The 20,122-nt window shown below is 42.0% G+C and overlaps 1 protein-coding gene and 1 non-coding gene across 8 annotated transcripts in view; one reads left to right on the top strand and one right to left on the bottom strand.

The window, feature by feature from the left end:
* Positions 1-20,122, bottom strand: part of ANKRD11 (ankyrin repeat domain containing 11) — a 258,434-nt gene that overhangs the window by 153,285 nt on the left and 85,027 nt on the right. For 4 of the 7 annotated variants that reach the window (XM_066349661.1, XM_066349654.1, XM_066349660.1 and 1 more), the window contains exon 2: positions 13,665-13,748. The exons of 1 other annotated variant lie outside the window; for it this stretch is intronic. The gene's annotated coding sequence lies outside the window, so the exon portion shown is untranslated. Of the gene's footprint in view, positions 1-9,034; positions 9,151-13,664; positions 13,749-20,122 lie in introns of all 7 variants that reach the window. 2 more of the 7 variants (XM_066349656.1, XM_066349657.1) reach the window with 1 other exon arrangement.
* On the top strand, positions 7,898-7,973 carry TRNAA-UGC (transfer RNA alanine (anticodon UGC)). Its single transcript has one exon. It is a non-coding gene; the product is annotated as a tRNA-Ala (tRNA).

Genomic DNA, 20,122 nt, shown 5'->3' with positions numbered 1-20,122 from the left:
TACTATGAGCAAGTGATATTCCTGGGATACAAAATTGGTTCACTATCCACAAATCAATTAATATGATACACCACATAAACAAAATAAAGCATAAAAACAATGCAATTACCGGTATTTCAGTAAGATGCAGAAAAGGCATTCAACAAAATTGAGCCCTTATTTATGATAAACACCTTCAGCAAAGTGGAAATAGAGGGAACATACCTGAACAAATTAGTGCTACTTTAATCACTTTTTTTCAACATAGTATTGGAAGACCTGGCCAAAACAATCTGATAAGGAAAAGAAATAAAAGGCATCCAAACTGGAAAGACGTAAAACTGTCATTTGCAGATGACATGATACTATAGAGAAAACCCTAAAGATTCCACCAAAAAAAAAAACTATTAAAACTGACAAATGAATTCAGTAAAGTAGAATTCAAAATAAATGCTAAGAAATTGATTGCGTTTTTATACACAAATAATGAACTATCAGAAATAAAAAATAAGAAAACAATCCCATTTACAATTGCATCAATAAAAATAAGAATAAATTTTAAAAGGTAAAAGACCTGTACTCAGAAAATGATAAGCACAAAAGAAAGAAACTGAAGAAGATACAAGCAACTGAAAATATATATGATGCTCATGGAAAAGAAGAATTAAAACATCATTAAAATGTCCATGCAAGCAATCTATATCAAGCAATGCAATCCCTTTCAAGATACCAATGGTGTTTTTCACAGAATAACAATCAAAAAAATTTCATCAAAAGACCCCAAATAGCCACAGCAATCTTGAGAAAGAAGAACAAAGTTGGAGATACCATACTACCTAATATCAAACTATACTACAAGGCTATAGTAATCAAAACAGCATGGTATTGGCATAGAAACAAGACACACAGGTCAATGAAAAAGAAGAGAGCCTAGAAATAAATCACCGATATTGGCAATTACTACATGAAAAACATGGCCAGAACATACAATGGGATAAAGACAGTCAATAAATGGTGTTGGAAAAATTGGATAGATACATCCAAAAAACTGAAACTAGACCACCTTCTTACACCAAATACAAGAATATACTCAAAATAGATTGAAGACTTAAACATAAGATTCAAAATCTCTCACCTGACCGGGCGGTGGCGCAGTGGATAGAGCGTCGGACTCGGATGCGGAGGACCCAGGTTCGAGACCCCAGGGTCGCCAGCTTGAGCGCAGGCTCATCTGGCTTGAGCAAAAAAAAAAAAGAAAAGCTCACCTGGCTCGAGCAAGGGGTTGCTTGGTCCGCTGAAGGCCCGCAGTCAAGGCACATATGAGAAAGCAATCAATGAACAACTAAGGTGTCACAGCGAAAAACTGATGCTTGATGCTTCTCATCTCTCTCCATTCCTGTCTGTCTTTCCCTATCTATCCCTCTCTCTGACTCTCTCTCTTAGTCCCTGAAAAAAAAAAAAAAAAAAAAAAGATTCAAAATCTCAAAACTCCTAGAAGAAAACATAGGCAATGAATTCTGACATTTCTCTTAGCAATTTTTTTTCCTGATATATATTCTTCAGGCAAGGAAAACAAAAGATAAACAAACAGGACTGCATCAAACTAAAAAGCTTTTTCACAGCAAAGGAAACCATCAAAACAAAAAGATGGCCTGACCAGGCGGTGGCGCAGTGGATAGAGCGTCGGACTGGGATGCGGAGGAACCAGGTTCGAGACCCTGAGGTCACCAGCTTGAGTGCGGGCTCATCTGGTTTGAGCAAAGCTCACCAGCTTGAACCCAAGGTTGCTGGCTCGGGCAAGGGGTTACTGGGTCTGCTGAAGGCCCACGGTCAAGGCACATATGAAAAAGCAATCAATGAACAACTAAGGTGTCACAACGAAAAACTGATGATTGATGCTTCTCATTTCCATTCCTGACTGTCCCTATCTATCCCTCTCTCTGACTCTCTGTCTCTGTAATTAAAAAAAAAAAAAAAACCTAAAAAAAACAACAACAAAAAGACGGCCTATTGAATGGTAGAAGATATTCACCAATGACATATCAGTGAATAATACATTAAATAAGGGGTTGATATCCAAACTTTATAAAGAACTAATATAATTCAACACTCCCCCAAAAATCCAATTAAAAAATGGGTTGAGGGCCCTGGTCGGGTGGCTAAATTGGTTGGAGCACCATCTAAATGCACTAAGGTTGCGGGTTTGATCTCTGGCCATAATACTTATGAGATCAATAGATGAACATAGCAGCAGGTCAATGTTTCTCTCTCAAGGCAATAAATTAAAAAAAATGAAGGGGGGGAACTGAATAGAAACCTCTCCAAAGAGGACATACAGATGGCAAAAAGACATATGAAAAGACACTCAACAATCAGCAAACATTAGAGAAATGCAAATTAAAACCACAATGAAATATCACCTTACACCTATCAAAATGGCTCTCATCAAAAAGTCAGTAAACAGGACTGACCTGTGGTGGTGCAGGGGATAAAGCAATGACCTAAAATGCTGAGGTTGCTGGTTCGAAACCCTGGGCTTGCCATAGGAAGCAACAATTATACTAAGAGTTGATGCTTCCCATTTCCCCCCCTTTTCCCTCTCTAAAAATCAATTTAAATTTTTTAAAAATAATAATCAATAAATAGCCTGACTTGTGATGGTGCACAGATAAGCCTAGGCCCAGGATGCTGAAGGTCCCAGTTCAAAACAACAAGGTCACCAGGCTTGTTGGCTTGAGCACTGGCTTGCCAGGTTGAATGCAGGGTCACCAGCTTGAACACGGAATCATCAACATGACCCCAATGTCACTGGCTTGAGCAAAGGGTTAATAGCTCAGCTTCAGCCCCCCAGTCAAGGCACTTACGCAATCAATGAACAACAGAAGTGAAGCAACTATGAGTTGGTTTTTCATCTCTCTCCTCCACTCATCTCTCTCTCTAATAATAACAATAATAATAAAGTCAATAAACAAAGTATTGGCGAGGATGTAGAGAAACGGGAATCCTTATACACTGTTGATGAGAATCAAGATTGGCGCAGCCACTATGGATAACAGTATAGAGAGGGTCCTCAAAAATTAATAATGATTAAAAATAAAACCAGGAAAAAAAATTGATAATGGGCCTGACCGGGGGTAGCACAGTGGATAGAGCATTGGACTGAGACATGGAGGACCCAGGTTGAAAAACCTGAGGTCGCCAGCTTGAGCACGGGCTCACCAGCTTGAGTATGGGGTCATTGGCTTGAACATGGGATCATAGACATGACGCCATGGTCACTGGCTTGAGCCCAAAGATTGCTGGCTTGAAGCCCAAGGTCGCTGGATTGAGCAAAGAGTCACTCACTCTGCTGTAGCCCACACACACACACAATAATAATAATAATAATAATAATAATAATAATAATGAAACTGCCTTATGACTCAGCAATTCCACTCCTGGGAATATATCCAGTAAAATCCAAAACACTAATTCAAAAAGAGATAGCACCCCTACGTTCACTGCAATATTATTTACAATAGCCAAGATATGTAAGCAATCCAAGTGCCCATCAACAACAAATAGATAAAAAAGTTGTGGTACAGCCTGACCTGTGGTGGCACAGTGTATAAAGCATCAACCTGGAATGCTGAGGTTGCCGGTTCAAAACCCTGCACTTGTCTGGTATAGGCACATATGGGAGTTGATGCTTTCTGCTACTCCCTCCTTTCTTTCTCTTCCTCTTTCTCTTCCTCTTTCTCTTCTCTCTTTCTCTTTCTCTCTCTCTCTCCTCTAAAATAAATTTTAAAAAAATTTTTTTAAGTACAAAAAAAAAGTTGTGGTACATATACACAATGGAATATTACTTGGCCATGGGGGGGGATGAAATCTTTCATTTGTAACAACATGAATGGATCCAGAGGTATTGTGCTGTGTGAAATATATCAAAAAAAGAAAAATACCATATGATTTCACTTGTATGTGGACTCTAAAGAACAAAATAAATAAACAAAACAGAAAAATAATCATAGATACAGAAAACAAGTTGGGGTAGGGGGTGTGGAGTGTGGAAAAAAGTGAAGAAATTGAAAGTACAAATTGGGCCTGACCAGGCGGTGGCGCATCGGCCTGGAATGCTGAGGACCTAGGTTCAAAACCCCAAGGTCACAGACTTGAGCGTGGGATCATAAACATGACCTCATGGTTGTTTGCCTGAGCCCAAAGGTCACTGGCTCAGCTGGAGCCCATCCTCCCCACACACCCGTGAAGATGCATATGAGAAAGCAATCAATGAACAACTAAGACACCACAACTATGAGTTGATGCTTATGTCTATCTCCCTTCCTACCTGTCCCTCCCTCTTTAAAAAATTAATAAATATTGGTAGCTACAAAATGGTCATGGGATTTTAAAGTACAGCCTAGGGAATAGATTCAATAATACTGTAATAACAAGTATGGTACCAGGTTGGTATTTGAAATATGGGTGGGGGATTACTTTGTAAATTATATGATTGTCTAACCACTATGCTGAACACCTGAAACTAACATAAAATAATATTGAATTTAAACTGTAATTGAAATATAAAATTTTTTTAAAGGCTTCACCATGAACCCAGCTGACTGGTTTCTTTGTCATGCATACTTCATTTTATTTTACTTCACAAATATTGCACTTGTTTTAACTTGAAGGCTTAGGGCAACCCTGCCTGCATCAAGTAAGTCTATCAGCACCATTTTTCCAACAGCATCTGTTCATTTGTGTCTTTGTGTCACATTTTGGTAGTTCTCACAATATTTCAAACATTTTAATTATTATTATATTTGTTATAGTGATCTGTGATCACTATACAATTTTACAATTGCTGTGACAATTATCGCTATGACAACAAATTTGTAATATTGCATAAACCTAGGTAATAAAGTAGTGGCAGAGTTTAAGAGGATTAATTGCACCTGACCAGGTGGTGGTGCAGTGGATAGAGCGTCAGACTGGGATGCGGAGGACCCAGGTTCGAGACCCCAGGGTCACCAGCTTGACTACGGGCTCATCCGGTTTGAGCAAGGCTCACCAGCTTGGACCGAAGGTCGCTGACTTGAGTAAGGGGTTACTCGGTCTGCTGAAGGCCCACGGTCAAGGCACATATGAGAGGGCAATCAATGAACTAAAGTGCCACAACGAAAAACTGATGATTGATGCTTCTCATCTCTCTGCGTTCCTGTCTGTCCCTATCTATCCCTCTCTCTGACTCTGTAAAAAAAAAAAGAGGATTAATTGCAATTTGGAAAAAAGTTCTACTATGGGTTAAGTGCTATCCAACAGTATCACATGCTGCAGAGAAGCTGAAATTATTCATGAAAGGAAGTCAATCAATGTGGCAAACTTCATGGTTGTCGTAAGAAATTGCCACACCTACTCCATCTTTCAGCAACCACCACCCTGATGCAGCCATGAAGAGGCAAAAAATTCCTCTAGCAAAAAAATTACAACTTGCTGAAGGCTAAGATGATAACATTTTTGGCAATATAATAGTTATTTAAGGTATGTACATTGTTTCTTAGAAATGCTATTGCACACTTAATAGACTACATTACAGTGTAAATATAACTTTTATATGCTCTGGGAAACCAAAAAATTTGTGTGACTCGCTTTTGTTATATACACTTTATAGCAGCGGTTCGCAACCTGTGGGTCACGACCCCGGCGGGGGTCGAACAACCAAAACACAGGGGTGGCCTAAAGCCATCGGAAAATACATATTTATTATACAATACATTTTCCGATGGCTTTAGGCGTCCCCTGTGTTTTGGTCATTCGACCCCTGCCGGGGTCGCGACCCACAGGTTGAAAACCGCTGCTTTATAGCATAAGGTGAAATCCTCAATATCTGTGAATACACTGCATTCTGTTTCCAGATCTCACTCTGGACTTGGAACACTTTAAGCTCATTACATCTGCCCAGGAGTAAAGTTCTGGGTGCAACAAGTGATGAGACTTAGACTTACCCTCTCATTACACACACACAGACCCGAAAGATGAGCACAAGTTCCTGCAGCACAATCACAGTAAAAGTTCAAAAATGGGTTCCAGGAATGCCAGTGGCTAGAGCAAACCCATACAGCACAGCATAACCCCTTCAATTTACTACGGACACCACCTTGCCCCTTCCACCTGCTTCTCTTCCATCTTCCCTAGAGTCAACTGATAACTCAGTCATGTCACTCTTGTGTTACTGTAAGGACCCCAAGACTCAAACACTCTGCCACTCATCATCAGCTATGGAGCCTTGAAAAACCATATCTTTGAAGCCTCAAATCTGATAATAAAAATGTGTAGCCTGACCAGTGATTGTACAATGGATAGAGCGTCAACCTGAGATGCTGAGGTCCCAAGTTCGATATCCTGAGATTGCCGGTTTAAGCATGAACTCATTCAACTTGAGCACGGGCTCACCAGCTTGGAAGCAAAATCATTACCATGATCCCAAGGTCGGTGCCTTGAGCAACACCCCATCCCCCCATCAAAGCATGTGTGAGAAGCAATCAGTAAACAACTAAAGTGACGCAACTATGAGTTGACATTTCTAATCTCTCTCCCTTCCTCTCTCTTTAAAAAAAAAAATTATGTGTAAATACTATTTTGGGGGGCTTTGTAGGGGGAATAAGTGAGTGTCTGGCACAATTCGTGCCTTTCGCAGACCTTAAGATTTATGGGAAATAGCAGGCAGTTTTTTAGAGGGACTTCTCCCAAGGGTGAGGTAGCACAAGATGGCTAGCTACAAGAAACACAGATGTTCTCTGTTCCAGCCTCTGGCAAGGTGGTCCCAGGAAAAGATCCTTTGAACAGAAAATTAGAAGAGCAGCAGTCACCAGGTAAAGAATGCCACAGAGATGGCCTGCAGGGCAGGGCAGGCACCAGGCAACCTAAAAAGAGCCTCAAACACAAAGAAAAGGGACATTAAAAAAAAAAAAAAAAAGGTTTTACTTAAAGAATTTGGATAAGTGTACATACCTAATTTTATCGTTTCCTATTTTTTTTAAAAAATGCTCAAAATAGGAATTCTCCAGCTATGCTACCCCAGGCTGGGTGGCAAACCTTTGTTGAGCTTCCCATTTATCTACACAAGAGTCAAAGGCCCAAAGACTGTCCCCAAAGACTGTCTCTGAGATCGCAGTTAGATGAATCTCTGGGCTACAATAGAGCCCAAATTCTACAGGGTCCAGCATCCAATTCACAAACAACTCCATCAGAGACCTACCATTCTTTCTCTAGATGGTGCAGTCAGTGTTCCTATGCAACCTCTGTTAAGCCACTACTCTTGGCCCTGGCCAGTTAGCTCAGTAGTGGAGCGTCAGCCCAGTGTGTGGATGCCTCAGGTTCAATTCCCAGTCAGGGCACACAGGAGAGCTGACCATCTGCTTCTCCACTCCTCCCTTCTCTCTCTTTCTCTTCACTTCTCCTCCCGCAGCCATGGCTAAAATGGTTCGAGTGAGTTGGCCCCGGATACTGGGGATGGCTCCATGGCCTCTTCCCTGGGCACTAAAAAAACAGCTTTGTTGCTAAGCAATGGGAGCAGTGGCCCCAGATGGGCAGAGCATTGTCCCTAGTGGGCTTGCTGGGTGGATCCCAGTAGAACTGCATGCAGGAGTCTGTCTCTCTGCCTCTCCTCCTCTCACTAAAATTAAAAAGTCATTAATCTGCTCAGTACCATAAGAAGATACACAGGGGTAGAGGGAATGGCAGGAGGTTAAGAGAGTAAACTTTTTAAAAGAAGAAGAAAATTAGTTTTATGTTAATGAAAGTTTTAATTATAACACTAAAGTTTAAAATATGGTATTACAAGCCCTGGCCAGGTAGTTCAGTTGGTTAAGCATCATCCGATACACCAAGATTGCAGGTTCAATACCTGGTTAGGGCACATACAAGAACCAAAATGGTGGCCCTGGCCGGTTGGCTCAGCGGTGGAGCGTCGGCCTTGCGTGCGGGGGACCCGGGTTCGATTCCCGGCCAGGGCACATAGGAGAAGCGCCCATTTGCTTCTCCACACACCCCCCTCATTCCTCTCTGTCTCTCTCTTCCCCTCCCGCAGCCAAGGCTCCAGTGGAGCAAAGATGGCCCGGGCGCTGGGGATGGCTCCTTGGCCTCTGCCCCAGGTGCTAGAGTGGCTCTGGTCGCGGCAGAGCGACGCCCCGGAGGGGCAGAGCATCGCCCCCTGGTGGGCAGAGCGTTGCCCCTGGTGGGCGTGCCGGGTGGATCCCGGTCGGGCGCATGCGGGAGTCTGTCTGACTGTCTCTCCCCATTTCCAGCTTCAGGAAAAAAAAAAAAAAGAAAGTGGATGGTCATGGTAGTACATGGCTTTTAAAAAAAAACCGAAAACCAAAATGGTATTACCGTGCTAAAATGCCCTAGAATTTTGTAGGGTTTCTTAAATGAAATCTGCTTACATCTAAATTGGCATTTTTCAGCTCAATTCTCAACTTCAGTCTAACTTTATACCATTGCTTGTTATTCTGCTACAGGGTAGAATTTAACATGATGCCCAATCATGTGGGGACATTCACCCAATCATCACGTGATATTCTCATGAGGTCAGCCACTAGGATGCAATGTTTAGAGCTCTGGTTTCCACTCAAAAAAATAAATAAATTTTAAACAAAGGCTAGCCATATCCAGGAGAGGAAGAAAATGGACAGAGGAGAAAACTTTTAAAAGATGGTGGTGAGAATAAATGATCTAGGCCCACATACCAGATGTAAGATGCTCCACCAAGCTGAGGCCACCATCAACCGAGCATCTACTCCCACAGAGACAGGCACTGAGGGAGAAAACTGCCCTTGACTTACCCCTATAGCTCTGCCTTTCTGCCTTCCAAAAATACCCTGGATCCAGACAGTGGCTGCTACCTTCCATATTATGTGGACAAGGGCTTCAGGGTTTATTTTATCCAACAAACAAACTAACCATTAACAAAAGGTCAACAAAGTCAAAAGCTTTCAAAAATAGTGTCATTTGATTTTTAAAAACAAACAAACAAACAAACAAAAAAACACAAAACCTTCTCATTTCCCCTCTTTACCTCTTTTCCTAGTGCTTGCTACTCAGGCAGAGAATCAATTGAGCACACAGAAGCTCCAACCCAGGCCCAAGGCAGGTACTCTGAGCTGGGGGGGTAGGGGGAGGGTATTTGCAGAGCTGTGAAGGAAAACATGGAGAAGTCAGTGTTGAGAAAGAAAATGTGAGCCATGAGTTGGCCCTGGGCGCTGAGGATGGCTCCATGGCTTCCACCTCAGGCGCTACAAAATGGCTCCAGTTGCAATCAAGCAAGGGCCTGAGGTAGGCAGAGCATCGTCCCCTAGTGGGCTTGCCGGGTGGATCCCAGTTGGGGTACACGCAGGAGTCTGTCTCTGCCTCCCCTCCTCTCACTAAAATTTAAAAAAAGAAATAAGAAAATGTGTTTGTGCACACGTGTGCATAAGTGTTTATAAGTAGAGCCTTACATATTAGGTCACACTGTGAGCCAAGATCTGGCAACTCCCACTGCCAAAGTCAACATGTTCTGGCCACCCAGCCTCCATACTTTATTTCCTTCAAGTGAGATGCAGAGGAAGGGTGGCAGTCATCTGGCCCAAGGCTCAGGACTCCATGTTGGTGTTATGCATATGTCCAGGGCCACATGGCACAAACACTGCCCTCCCTGACCTCTGGCACTTGCTGGTACAATCACGGTCCCAGTAAAAGGACCACTGTTCTGCTCTCCTTCCCTTTCAGACTTGCTATCTTGGCCAGTCCTCAGCTCCATCTTCAGTATCCCTCACACAGATGGGGGCAATTTCAGTAACAACTAAGATATGGTGCAGAGTGACTTGGCTAAACCAAACACAAGCATCCTCATATTCAGAATAGTGCACACTACAACTCTCATCACCACCCATTTTTTTGGACACTAAATATCCTAAATTCCTTCTCACAAAAGGTAATACAAATTAACAATCAATATACCTATTCTAGAATTGAGAAAAGACTAGAATTCTCGTCTGACCTGTGCTGGCACAGTGGATGAAGTGTTGACCTGGAATGCTGAGGTGGTCTGTTCAAAACCCCAGGATCGCCTGGTCATGGCACATATGGGAGGTAATGCTTCCTGATCCTCCCACATTCTCATATTCTCTCTCTTTCTCTCTCTCCCTCTCTCTCTCTCTCTCTCTCCTTACCCTCTACAAAATGAATAAAAAAGACCAGAATTCTCAGCAGGCCCATCATAAAGGCAAGCCCTGACTCTGTCTCAGCTGATCACCACACATGGCCCCACTGTCACACAGCTTTCCTCCTACGAAGATATAGTGACCTGCACATGGAACTCCAGCAGCAAACATTTTTTAAATTTTTATTTATTCATTTTAATGAGAGGAAGGGGGGAGAGGAATGGGGAAGGGGAGAAAAAAGGGGAGAGGGAGAGAAAGGCAGGAGGAAGGGGGAGAGGGAGATGGGAAGGGAGAGGGGGAGGTGAGAGAGAAAGGGGAAGGAAGGAAGGAAGGGGGGAGGGGGAGAGGAGGAGGAAGGGAAGTGAAGAGTTCTCTCAGCATTCAAGGTTGACACTTTATCCACTGTGCCACCACAGGCCAAGCTGATATTTAGTACTTTTAAAAATGTATTTTAAGCCTGACCGGGCGGTGGCGCAATGGATAGAGCGTCGGACTGGGATGTAGAGGACCCAGGTTCGAGACCCCGAGGTCGCCAGCTTAAGCACGGGCTCATCTGGTTTGAGCAAAGCTCACCAGCTTGGACCCAAGGTCGCTGGCTCAAGCCAGAGGTTACTCGGTCTGCTGTAGCCCCACGGTCAAGGCACATATGAAAAAGCAATCAATGAAATAAGTGCCACAATGAAAAACTGATGATTGATGCTTCTCATCTCTCTCCATTCCTGTCTGTCTGTCCCTACCTATCCCTCTCTCTGACTCTCTCTCTGTTTCTGAAATATATATATATTTAAAATATTTTTTTTAAATTATTGATTTTAGAGAGAAAAAAGAAAACCATCAATTTGTCGTTCCACTTATTTATGCATTCACTGGTTGGTTCTTATATGTGCCTTAACAGGTACCGAACCCTCAACCTTGACATATTGGGACAAGGCTCTAACAAACTGACCAACCGGCCAGATCCTAATATTCTACGTTTTATGTGTTTAAAAAAACATAGCCAAAGAATATTCCCCAGAACCATAAAATACAATATAAATTCATTTTACTAAAAAATTCAGTGAACTATATTGGATAAATTAGCTATGCATATCTCTTTGACAATGAAACAAAAGGTGCTTTATCTATTTTTTAAGTCCTAAAAAAAACTTCTTTGTTAAAAGGCAAATGAATTAGCATTGGGACATACTCATTCCTTCAACCTGCAAATCCAACCCAGCCAGCTGCCTAGGCCACAGCACTGCATATGCCATGACTAGGAAGACACCTAATGGCCAAGTGGTACCAGGGGTGGTGGTAGGGTCAAGGAAAAACTGCCAGTCCTACCATACAAGCAGGCACAAAGGGACCTTTCTAGAAAAAGCTTCTCTCTCTGCTTTAATACCAAACACTAAGGCACTCTCTGTCAGGCAGGGTGTAAAGGACTGGACCCCCTCCGACCTTGCTGCTTAGGCAGGATTTGGTTCTGTTGCTAACAAGACTTCCAGTCCCCCAAGCTCTCTGGGATGTAGGGTCAAGCTTAGACCTTTCTACAGTGAGCACATTCTACTTCAAAGTGCACTGGCTCGGCATCTCATCCAGAGACACTGAGACACTATGCACATCACTTTTCTGCATGCCTTGTAAATTCAACACTTCAGCAAGGCAAACAGTGATCACTTTTCTATTTTAAATAGAAGTGTTCAATTAAAAATGTTAACCATTAAATGTAAGCCTTCTTTCATACAAACAATACAGTCTTTATTATGATAACATTCCACTTTCAGAAACCATTTTGTTTTCAAAAACATACTCAAATTCCTGATTCACATGAATGTAAGTGTAAATGTAAAAAACAATTCTCATCAGCAGCCCAGTCTCATTCACTCCGACTCTCATAGCTACACTTATCTAAACCTAGTGAAATGTGTGCCACTAAGAGCCGTTTCAATCTCATCACTCCTTTGGAAAGGCTTTGACCCTTCAGTTTTACCAGGAAAGGTGTTAACAAAGTTAGAATTACACCAGCTGTCAGTGAAACTGGAGTTTTATGCTAAAGTTTAAAAAAAAACACCCTAAATCTAAATATTTTAATTTATATTTTCTTTTTTTGTTTTTTACTATTATTTTTTTTAACGAGAGACAGACAGGAAGGGAGAGAGATGAAAAGCATCAACTCATAGTTGTAGCACCTTAGTTGTTCATTGATTGCTTTCTCATATGTGCCTTGAAGGGGGGAGGGGGCACTCCAGCTGAGCCAGTGACCCCTTGCTCAAGCCAGCAACCTTGGGCTTCAAGCCAGTGACCTTTGGGTTCAAATCTATGATCCCATGCTCAAGCCAGTGACCACACGCTCCAGCCTGCGAGCGACATCGGGGTTTCAAACCTAGGTCCTCAGCATCCCAGGTCAACACTCTATCTAGTGTGCCACTGCCTGGGTCAGACTAAAGTTTATATTTTCATGGAGCTCTATTTCCAAATATAGTTTTGCTTAATCTTTAAAGAAAACTGTTAAATGGGTATCACCATTGCTACTTCACAGTGGTGGAACAAGGCTCAAAGAGTTAAAGGCATGGGCCCAATGTCACAGAGATAGTACTAGTTCCCACAGACCCGTTACCAACCACAGCCATGCCTGAAACATCTCAGAGCAGGACCAACCCAGAATCCACCCAAAAATCATAAAGGAGGTTTAAAAAGACTACCTATCAAAAAAGTAATTTTAATCTGATCTAAATGGCTCATATTCTACCTGAAATGGTCAAAATGAAAAAAGTAATTGGTACCAATTCACATACAGGAAATAAAGCATGTGCCAATATGACACATCTCACAAGAAAGGGCTTTGTTCAGGAGCAACAGAAGCTGAGTCCGACCAAACACCAGAATCCTTAAGGAAACAGCTGCCTCTCCTCTCAAAATATTTGCTAGTAATCCCCAGGAGGAAAAGAGTCAGGTCAATCTAGCAGAAAAACAGCACTCCTAACTTACCAACCAAACACACTGGCCTCTAACTTCTAGAAATACCACAAAGTAGCTACCAAGACTACCCAGCAGCTACTGGTTGCCCAGACACACCAGAACACAGCTGAGCCTCACTGCTTCCTGCCAGAAGGGAAGCGACAATTCTCAGACTAGAGAAGCTCTTCTTCATGCAGTGTTAATGCAGGACAAAGAGCACAAGACTAACATGAGTGAGCACAGCGTGCCAGTAGCCTCCAGACTATTTGGGGATGGAACAAATAAAAGAACTTCCTTCAGGACTAGTTACCAACATGTTTAATTTTCTGCAGAATTCCCCACCAGGACAGCAAAGATGCTGTTTATTAACTCCACAAAGCTCATTACCACTACTCTGAAACATTCTTATCTAAATAAAATTCAGAACAAAATTCAAAACACTTCACCAAAACTCTATCAAACACAAGAAAAACAACTTGGAGACTGAACCATTATTTTGACAATCCTTTTTACAAACCAATGAAAATAAACACAAATTGCGGAGAGGCAATGCAGTAAAATATTTACCGATTCCATAGCTGAAAGTCGATGTTGATGAGGACTGTATATAAAATCCGAGAGAGGCGTGTCCAGAACAGTGCTCTGTATATTCTGAAACAGAGTAAAATTACATTGTATAAATAATAATTTCTACTTCAGTTGTTTACAATTTGTCTCTATTTGGACCAGCTATTTATCTATTACTATCTTGATTCATTTCACTTAACACCAGACAAGCAAAAAGTTCTTAAGAGGCTCACACCTGTTGCTTTGTTTTAGGACACTATTCAAATGGAAATCTCTGTTCTCGGTAATTTTTCCTGGAAAGCAGTCGGGTTAAAAGTGAGCCTGTCGCCTGACCAGGCGGTGGCGCAGTGGATAGTGTCGGACTGGGATGCCTAGGACCCAAGTTCGAGACCCCAAGGTCACCAGTTTGAGCGCGGGCTCATCTGGTTTAAGCAGAAAGCTCACTGGCTTGGACCCAAGGTCTCTGGCTCGAGCAACGGGTTGCTCGGTCTGCTGAAGGCCCCCAGTCAAGGCACATATGAGAAAGCAATCAATGAACAACTAGGGTGTCGCAACAAGAAACTGATGATTGATGCTTCCATTCTCTCTCCGTCCCTCTCTCTGACTCTCTAACTGTAAAAAAAAAAAAAAAAAAGTGAGCCTGTCATTTTCCCCAGAGATGGGACCTCAGGACTTGAGCCCTAAAGGACCCCCTTCACAGACTTTTCTCCTTAAATGGAGTTTGCTAGAAATCTCACATTTAAACCACTGTCAAAGTTAAGCACTTTGCATCCTCTGCATACTTTCTCTCACACTTAGAATAAATTCTCTCCCTTAATTTACTTAGGAATCCATTCTAAAAACAAAAGACCTAAATCAGACCAATGTGCTTCAGGTGACTCCAGTTCAGAAACGTGATTACAGTCTACCACCAGACATTTGAGTTCCTCCCAACAAAACTCAGGAAAAGCAGGAAGATCAGGACAAACCCAGGAGGGCCCATACATTTTGTAAATGTGATTAAGAAATGTTGGGGGGGGGGGCTGGATAATATGGCAAGCACACAATGCTGAGGCTCATGGAGCAGCAGCTCCTTCCAATTCATTCCTTACAGAGGTAGTCTACACGTAAAAATCTCTTTAATTACTGAACTACAACTGTACATATCAACATAACCAAACCTCAAATACCATCACAATAAAGGGGGGAAAAAAGGCCCCGAAGAAATATATTGAACATAATTATCTTTCAAAAGCACATGGAACTTAATATATTTGATTTTTCTACTGATTTAAGAGAGGAAGGGAGGGGGTAAGGGAGGGAGGGGGAAATAAGAAAGAGAAGGGTGGGCATCAACTGGTTGTTCGTTCCACTTAGCTGTTCCTTTTCATTGTGCACTCACTGGCTGCTTCTCCCATGTGCCCTGGCTGGGGATTAAACCCGAGACCTCAGTGCACTGGGAGGACACTCTATGCACTGAACCACCCAGCCAGGGCCTTAACATGCTTGATTTAGTATGTACACAGTAAAATGTAAATAAAAAGCAAATAATCAAAATACAAAATTTAAAATAATGCTTCCTCTTGGGGGTGGGAAGTGCACACCAACTGAGAAGTACACCCAGAGTTTTAACAATATTTTTAAAGCAAGGCTTGCTGGAACACAAGGTATTAAAAAAGCTGGTTTTCATGTTTATACAATAACCCCTGCAGCTCACATGATATACTGGCTATAGTCTTCCAAAGTTCCAACAGTGACAGAAGCTGCATACCCCTCACTCCCTCTAATGCCCTGACAAAGAGTGGAAAGGAAAACAAAGCAAGGGCCACACCACATGGAAGCCAGGCTGATGATCCCTGGTCCCTAAATTACATAACTGGTCACTCTTTCATTTCATGAATAATTGAAATAATTCATATTATTCATAACAAGGAATTTAAGGGTATACAGACAACTATAAACTTTATTTTCATTCATCAAATATTTTTACATTAAAATATATCAATTTCAACAATTTGAAAGGTAAACCAAAAGTTTAGTATCAAAAAAACAATGACATAATATACTACCTTGCAAAATAACTATAAAAAGCAGATTTTATTTAGAAGCCTCTCAAACTTCCTCTACAGATACCACAGGTAAATCAAGTAACCACTATAGTCTTGTCATATGAACACAATAACACTGCCAGTATGAAAAGGAGAAATTATATTACAGCATTATAATGAAAATGACTCAATAACTGTACAATCTACCAGGAAAGCGTTGAGATCTTTCAGAATAAAACAAACCAGTATTGCTTGACCAGTGGTGGTCCAGTAGACAGAGTCAAACTGGGACACTGAGGTCCCAATGCAAAACCCCAAGGTTACTGGCTTGAGTGTGGGATCATCAACATGATCCCGTGGTTGCCAGCTTAAGACCAAAGGTCACTGGCTTGAGTAAGGGGCCAGAGGCTCAGGTGGACCCCCCAGTCAAGGCACATACAAGAAGCAATCAATGAACAACTAAAGTGCTACAACTACACGTTGATACTTCTCATTTCTCTCCCTTCCTGTTTCTCCTCTCTCTCAAAAAATTCAAAACGCAAAAAAACAAACAACAAAAAACCAGTATTAATTTAAAAAAAAAAAAACACATCATGCCCATTTTCCACAAATCCATTCAAAAATCAGGCTGGCTTCTATTACCAAACATATCAAAAGTCAGAATCAGTCATCAGTCAGGGAAATATACACACAGACAAAGACTAAGAGAAGGTTCTCAGGACATGGTGCTTTTATAAAGAAGGATTCCCGGGCACTCACAGTGGTTTCCTGACCTGTGCTTACAATATGTGTGTTTTACAAAGATGGGGTAAGATTTTTCTGTCCATATATTCCTGTATACGACTTTTCAAAGCTGACAATAACCTCAAGCACTATCAAAAAGAACATGGAAAAGCAGCTTTCAGTCACCAAAACTCAGTTTTAGTGAAAAGCAACAAGAATGTCATTAAACATTTTTAATTTTCCAATACAGTATAAACAGTAATGGAATAATAGAGTATATAATGAATCTTTTCAACAGGAAAATAGTAAATAATGTCTACTATCATAATTGAAGAAAACTTGAAGCCCCTTTAACCCAAGATTTCTCAAACTCAGCACCACTGATATTTTTGGCCAGACCATTCCCTGCTGTCCGGGGCACTGACAGGTGTTTAGCAGCACCTGAGCCTCTATCCACTAAATGCAGGAGCAATCCCCGCCCCCCAATATGACAATCAGAATGTTTAGAGACATGGAACAAGTTCCCTGGGAGCAAAATCATCTAAGTAAATAACCAGTGCTCTAATCCAGTGTTTTTCAACTGCCAGTCCATAGACTGATGCTGGTACACCAAAAATAGACTCTATAATCTTCATACAACAACAGCGTGGTTAACTCTTTCATGGACCAGGCATGACATTTCTGGTGGATTGGCATCAGTCTGCGGATGAGTGGTTGAAAAACACTGCTCTAACCAACTGAGCAACCCGGCCAGGGCTTTCACTCTGACTTCAAAGTACTGAACATTTTTTTCTCTCTCCCTCTACCACCATTCCAAAAGTCTTAATGCTTAAGAATCTAAATTAGCAGAAGCCTAGTCTTACTAACTAGCTTAAGCCCACAAGTCTTAAAATACTGTTAATCTTAATCTTAACATGTTTTTAATCTTAATCTTATGTAGAACTACAATTCTCAATAACAGAAAGTAGGCTGGCCTGACCTGTGGTGGCGCAGTGGATAAAGTGTCGACCTGGAATGCTGAGGTCGCTGGTTCGAAACCCTAGGTTTGCCCGGTCAAGGCAAATATGGGAGTTGATGCTTCCTGCTCCTCCCCATCTTCTCTCTCAACTCTCTTTCTAGTCTCTCTAAAAATGAACAAATATAATAAAATTTTTAAAAAGTACTTAAAAAAATGAAAATTAATTTTTTTTTTAAATTAAACATTCTTTCCTTAAAAAAAATGGTACTCTGACTAAGATCACATTCAAACCACTGATGGACTACAGGGCCCAGTGAAAGAGAGGCACTCCAAATACAATTGCTGGCAAAACCAGCACAATTACACTAGGATGGTGGTCACACCTAAAAAGCTGTAGGACTGAGATAATTTGGTCTTTTCCCTCCCCACCTCTCAGAGAAAAGCAGCAGCATGGGAGCACAGGGCTACGCTTAAAGAGACTAGTGGAGAACTATGGCTTTCCTGATAAGTAAATACTTTTTTAGTAAGTTCAAATACATGCACAGAGATGGCACAAGATGTGTCTCAAGCGCAACACAGACAAGCTAAATCCAGTGGCAATGCCACCGAGTTGTTGCCACTAAGTGTTGACTCAACAGCAGACCACCTAGTGCCTTCTAGGTACCAGACTGCTATTTGAGACTGCCATTTTGTAGGTTGAAAATGGTCCAATACAATCCACAAGAATATACATAGAAGTTTCTGTGCACACTATGGCACTGCTCAGCCAACCAAAAAGAAAGAGGTACAATACTGGTAAGGCAAAAACTCAGACAGATTTCAAGCTGAGCACACAAAGCCAACACCAAAAGTTACATTTACACATTCCATTTACATGATGTTCTCATATGACCAACTTTTAGAAGAAAAAGACAGAGAGTTGTTAGGGTTAGGTATAAGGGTGAGGAGATGAGGCAAAATGGAGGTGGGTGTCGTTATAAAAAGCAACAGGAGAGGCCCTCATGATGATGTAGATATAGGAACCTGGATATATTATAAAACCACACAGAGCAGGAGTGAAACTGGGGCAATATGATATTACTGAATCTGTGATATGTATACTGGCTGTGATGCTGTACTATAGTTTTCAAAATGTTACATTACCATTGGAAGAAACTGCGCAAAGTAGACAAGGAAGCTCTGTTTTATTTCTTACAATTGTGTAAATCGACAATGATCTCAATTTTTTAAAGGATCTAATATTAGCTATTTTGACCTAATATTAATTCATTTAATCACCACAACAATCCCGTAAGTTAGATATCTTTATTATCCCCATTTTACAGGTGAGAAATTTGAGGGTCGCAGAGAGTGAGAAACTTAGCCAAGGTCCCACCTTAAACGGTGGAGCCAGGACTCAAATCGGGCTGGCTGGCTCCAGAGCCCACACTCACAACCTCTCCCTCTCCCTCTCCCTCTCCCTCCCTCCCTCTCTCTCTCTTTCTCTCTCTCTCTCAACCGGAAACGTAAAATATAGCCGTGAATGCTTTTCTCATTACAGCTTTAAAAATCTCTTTAAAATTAACCCTAGAGGACTTCAGTGGACACTCTTTGGAAACCATTAATCTAACCTCAACTCAGTCACAGAAAGCTACAACAGACTGGCCTTGGCCAGATAGCTTGGTTGGTTACAGCATCGTCCCAATACGCAATGGTTGCCAGTTCTATTGCTGGTCAGGGCACACAGAGAAGCAGACTGATGTCTCTTTCTCTCTCTCTCTCTCTCTCTCAAATAAATAAGTCAAACAAATAAATAAATAAAAGATAGAGAAAGTGACTGGGAGCAGACTGTGATAACAGGCCCCTGTTTAACAAGGCAAGCTGGTACGCAGAGTACTGACTACACAAATTATTAACCATGCTGACTTCAACCAGGAAGGAAATCCACAACTCTCAGGTTCATAGGCTCTCTGATTCCCTAACTCAAACTCAATATAGTAAGCCACAACAAGGAACAGTTCTTTGGACATCACACGCACTTGCAATCCTAACAGGCAAGGAATGGCTTTTCCTGCACTCTAAGTCAGGAAACAGATTACTAATATATCCAGCTCTTAAAAAAACTCACAGAGGCCCTGGCCGGTTGGCTCAGCGGTGGAGCGTCGGCCTGGCGTGCGGGGAACCAGGGTTCAATTCCCGGCCAGGGCACATAGGAGAAGCGCCCATTTGCTTCTCTATCCCCCCTCCTCCTTCCTCTCTGTCTCTCTCTCTTCCCCTCCCGCAGCCAAGGCTCCATTGGAGCAAGGATGGCCCGGACGCTGGGATGGCTCCTTGGCCTCTGCCCCAGGTGCTAGAGTGGCTCTGGTAGCGGCAGAGAGACACCCCGGAGGGGCAGAGCATCGCCCCCTGGTGGGCAGAGCTTCGCCCCTGGTGGGCGTGCAGGGGGGATCCCGGTCGGGCGCATGTGGGAGTCTGTCTGACTGTCTCTCCCCATTTCCAGCTTCAGAAAAATACAAAAAAAAAACAAAAACCTCACAGAATTCCAAATCAGCATCATGCTCTAAGGACAAAACTCAAATTAAAACACGGATAGCCCTCTCCAGGCTAGTTTGTCTCCAGTAGCTCAGTTTGTTAGAGTTGTCCTGATACTCCATCAATGAGATTCGATCCCCAGTCAAGACAATTACAAGAATCAACCAATGAATGCATAAATAAGTGGAACAACAAATCAATGTTTCTCTCAAATCAATTAAAACTTTAAAAATTAAAAA

Source organism: Saccopteryx leptura, chromosome 9 (genome assembly GCF_036850995.1).
Source record: "Saccopteryx leptura isolate mSacLep1 chromosome 9, mSacLep1_pri_phased_curated, whole genome shotgun sequence".
NCBI lineage: Eukaryota > Metazoa > Chordata > Mammalia > Chiroptera > Emballonuridae > Saccopteryx > Saccopteryx leptura.
Note: the sequence above shows the minus strand (reverse complement) of the source record. Positions and strands in the feature narration are given on the sequence as shown.